This window comes from Tupaia chinensis, unplaced genomic scaffold (assembly GCF_000334495.1).
Source record: "Tupaia chinensis unplaced genomic scaffold, TupChi_1.0 Scaffold141389_1, whole genome shotgun sequence".
Lineage (NCBI taxonomy): Eukaryota > Metazoa > Chordata > Mammalia > Scandentia > Tupaiidae > Tupaia > Tupaia belangeri.
In genome coordinates, this window is record NW_006201251.1 from 220548 (window position 1) to 225473 (window position 4926).

A 4926-nucleotide genomic window follows, 5' to 3' on the forward strand; every position below is an offset into this window, starting at 1 on the left:
ACCGAAACGCAGTGGCCGCGGTGGAGCCCCTCGCTGATGTGGCATACCGCAGCCAACGGCCCTTCCCTCTCTCAAGTTAAATTTTTTTTTAATTTAAATAGTTTAAAAATACATATATATTTTGTTTATTTGTTTGTTTTTCAAAAATTTTTGCCAGAGGGCACATGTGCTCATGGGAGAGAGAGAAGACGAAAGTGAGAAAGCACTCCCATGGGGGATGGTCACACCAAAATCTCCTCTCCATTTTTCCTTTCAGGATTTCGTGCATACACACATACTCAGCGTGTTTCTCAAGGCTCCAGGTCCAGGGCTCCAACTGTGCAGTTGGCCATGTGGGATCCAGCTGTCTTAACTACCCTGCCACCAGCTGGCCCTATATTTAATTTTTAATCTGATGGTTTTTTTTTTTTTTAGAGGTTTTTGCTATAGGGCACGTGCGTTTGCCAGACAGACAGAGACAGAGAGACAGAAAGCAAGAAATCACACCCCAGGGGGGATGGCCATGCCGCAATCCCTTCTCCTCCATTCTCCTTTCAGGATCTTGGGCACGCACGCACACGTGCCCAGTGTGAGTTTTAAGCCACCGGGTCCGGGACACGAACCGCAGTCGACTACGTGGGAGTCCAGCGACATAGCCATTACGCTAACTGCTGGTCCCTGATGTATTTTTCCAGTGCCAGTCACAAGTGCCCCTCCATGAAGTTTCAAAGGTATTTTTGCTACTGTATTTACCTTCTTGTGTTTGCTATTTATACTCACATCAGTCTCGACATCTACATGTGCTATATGGCAGGTACTTATCCTATCCCTCTAATCTCTCACCACAAACGAGGGAGATAAGTCTCTGCTCTCACTCTATAAATAAGCAACTTGCAGTGACCACTCCAGTGTGTGAAGTCACATCTGCAGCTCAGAACGCTGTGACTCACAACTCATACCCTTTGCTCTTTCCATAGTAAAATGCTACCATTCATGAGTATTTCCAACTTCCTTTTTTTTTTTAAGTATTCTGTAGAGCATATGCACTTGCCAGAGAGACACAGAGAGAGGGAAAGTGAGAAAGCAACCCCACCAGAGGGGATGGCCACACCGCAATCCCTTCTCCTCCACTCTCCTCTTAGGATTTTAGGCATGCACACATTTTCAAGCTGCCAGGCCAGGACTTGAACTCCACAGTTGGCCATGTGGGATCCAGCACCTTAATCTCCCCACCACTTGACCTTATTTCCACCTCTTTTCCTTGCATTTACTACTAAACACTTCAATGAACATTGACCATCTGCTGAGCTCCTCCTACACACCACATTCTGGTTTCGCTGTTGGCCATAGGCAATAAGCAAAGGATCCCTCTCGGTAGAGCTGAGTCTAAGGGGCAGAGCCAAGCAAGCTCTCATGCCATGTAAGAAGGGCCACTGTGGAGGTGTACGTTTTATTCACGGTTCCCCTGCATCTTGTGTCCCTTATGGAATTCAGTGACATAATTTTATCTGGTTATTTCTCTCCCTTCTCCTTCACATTAAAAGTCCTCTTGAAGAGAATTTCTGCCAAATACATTCTTCTAATTCTTGTGAAATTCAGAGTGGAACAAAGAAGACTGGAAGCTTCCCAAACAGGGCAAATGGTGAGATCAGTCAGGAAAGAGCAGGGTCCACTTGGGACGCCTAACTAGGAAGCTAGCTGATGGGAGCAAACACTGGAAGAGAAATTTGAAAAGACAGTGTGACAGAATGTCAGATCAAGACTACAGATCACTCTCCGGAGAGGCCAGGCTGGGACCTGTGCTTGAGCCACCAGGCAACAAGGACTTACTGTAAATTATCAACTCTGACTGATAAGATAAAAATGTTATTTTAAGATTGGGCAGGCAGTGGTGCTTTGGAAAGGCTGAAATTAGAAAATTCTGAAGGTCAGGCTAGCTAGAAGGCTCAAAAACACCCTCTAAGAACTCACATTTGAGGCATTGGAGGTAAAATAAATAAATTAAAATGAAAGCCAGTTCCTGTCTCTGAGGAGCTTACTATCAACTGGAAGAGACAAACAAGTAAACAAAAAATGTAGTGTAATAGACCTGACACAAGTACATGGTAAACCCAAACTGGGGTAGATAAAGGAGGAGGAAAGTGGAGAGTCTAGGGCCAGTAGGTAGCATGGATCCCATATGGCTAATCATGCAGTTCAAGTCCCAGAGTCAGAGGTTTGAAAATCATGCAGTGCTGTGTGCGTGCATGTCCAAAGTCCCGAGAGGGGAATGAAGAGGGATTGCAGTGTGGCCGTTCCCCCACCCCTGGGGGTACTTTCTCACTTTCTCTCCAGTGAGCGCATTCATCCTATAGCAAATACAACAACAAAATAAACCACAGTGGGGAAAAAGTGGCAAGTCTAATCGAGTGTGGAAAGGAAGGCAGAGGCTCTCTGTGGCACAGTGGTAGTACACTGTTCAGCAAAGCTGAGTCCATGTGGAAGATCACAGGTTCGGTTCCCCACTAGCCAGGCCTGTGTGCCATGACCCTGACTGGCTGAGAGGCCTAGAAGGTGAGAGGTGGGGTGGAATGCAGTGTGAGACACCCTCTTGCGGGTATTTGTCTCAGTCTGTGTGTCTCTTATGCTTATGAAAGAAATAAAATCAACTTAAACAAACAAACAAATAAAAAGGCAGGACCAGAAGGTGGTGTAGTGGCTAAGGTTCTGGACACTCCTACATGGCCAACCACAGTTCGAGTCCTGGACCTGATGACTTGCTTTCTCACTTTGCTTCCTTCTCCCTCTCTTTCTCTATGTCTTTCTCTGGTCAAATTAAAATAAATGAATGAATAAATAAATAAAATTAACTAATGTTTTCTCTATTTCCTGGTCAAATTAAAATAAATGAATGAATAAATAAATAAAATTAACTAATGTTTAAAAAAAAAAAAAAGGCATGGACCAGCATGTGGCATAAAGTTTAAGATACTGGATTCCACATGACTGATTGTGCTGTTTCAGTCCCAGACCCAGAGACTTGAAAATCATGCCAGGCACATATGCATGCATGCCCAAAATCTCAAGAGGAAAATGGAGGAGAAGGCATTGTGGTGTGGCTATCCCACACAGGGAGCAATTTTTCACTTTCTCTCTCTTGTAAGCATACTATAGCAGAAACTAAAAATAAATAATAAAAATTTTAAGAACACCACCAGAAGCTGGCATAGAGGTTAAGGTACTGGATCCCATATGACCAGCTGTGCATTTCAAGTCCAAGAGTTGGTAGCTTAAAAATCTTACCAGGCTTGTGTATGTGTATGCCCAACATCTCAAGAGGAGACTAGAGGAAATGGATTGTGGTGTGGCCATCTTCCCCCCAGGGGAAGTGATTTTTCACTTTCCCTGTCTCTCTCTCTCTCTCTTTCTCTCTCTCTCTCTGGTAAGTACACATACCCTACAGCAAAAACTAAATAAAATAATAAAAACATAGGCAGAAAAAAGCATAGGAAGCAAATATATCTGGTAAACCCAAGCGTTTCAGCTCCACCCGCTGAAATATTAATAGTTAGCTATGAGGAAAGGGGAAGAGAAATTTGGAGGGCAAAGTAATGGGCTGGAACAGCCTATCAGGATTATGAGCTGAACAGTTAATGAAGGAGAAAGAGGAATGTTCTCTTTTACAATGACCAAGCTACAGGGCACCGTTCTGTAGTGGGTCTGGTCAGCTGACTTCCAGGATTCTAACCCTTGTCAAGTATAGAAGTGAAGAAAGCAAACAGTCTAAGTGGGCAGGCCAAGAAGGAGTCTAGAAAATGAATTTATGCTAACAGACAACCAAAAGTGGTCACCTAGAACAAAAGTGGGAAATTAGAAACTGACAGAATATTTCTAGGAAAGGAGCACCTAAGGAAATTTGGGGAATTTCAGTGTTCTGTAAAAGATCTTGTTTAAGACAGTGCTAACAAGGGAACTAACACACTCATGACTCAAGGAACTGAATGTGCATTTCACTGTAGGTAAGTTGTGCCTCAATAAAAATCACTGCAAAGAAGGATTATAATCAAATTATAACAAAGACCTAGAAAGGAGGAAAAAAGAAAACTAGACCAGATAAGACTCAAAAAGGGAAATGAGACCCCCAAGACATACTTCCCAAGCTGTCTGAGAGCCAAAGAGTTGGGTATTTGTGAAAAGGGTAACTAGGGTCAGCAGGTAGCATGGTGGTTAAGGTATTAAGACTCCCACGTAGCTGACCACAGTTCAAGTCCCAGACCTGGTGGCTTGCTTTCTCACTTTCTCTCTCTCTGTGTTTCTCTTTGGCAAGTACACGTGCTCTATAACAAATTCAAAATAATAAAATAAATAATTCTTTGTTTTTTTGAGGTTTTTGCCTCAGGCCACATGCACTCTCTAGAAAGACAGCGAGAGACAGAAAGTGAGAAATCACCTCCAGGGGGTGGCCATGTTGTAATCCCATCTCCTCCACTCTGTTCTCAGGATCTTGGGCACACATGCACATGTACCCAGCATGAGTTTCAAGCTGCCAGGTCTGGCACTCGAACCATGGTCAGCCATGTAATGTAACCATTATGTCTTCTGCTAGTCTCAAAGGCATTGGATTTTTTTTTTTTTTTGGAGAGATTTTCACTGTAGGGCGCGTGCGCTTGCCAGACAGACAGAGAGAGACATAGAGACAGAAAGCGAGAAATCACACCCCAGGGGTGATGGCCACGCCGCAATCCCTTCTCCTCCATTCTCCTCTCAGGATCTTGGGCACGCACGCACACGCGCCCGGCATGAGTTTTAAGCCACCGGGTCCGGGACACGAACCGCGGTCGACTACGTGGGAGTCCAGCGACATAGCCATTATGCTAACTGCTGGTTCCCAAGGCATTGGATTTTTTTAAATGAAGCTTAAAGGGACCAGCAGTTGGCGTAATGGCTATGTCGCTAGACTCCTGTCCC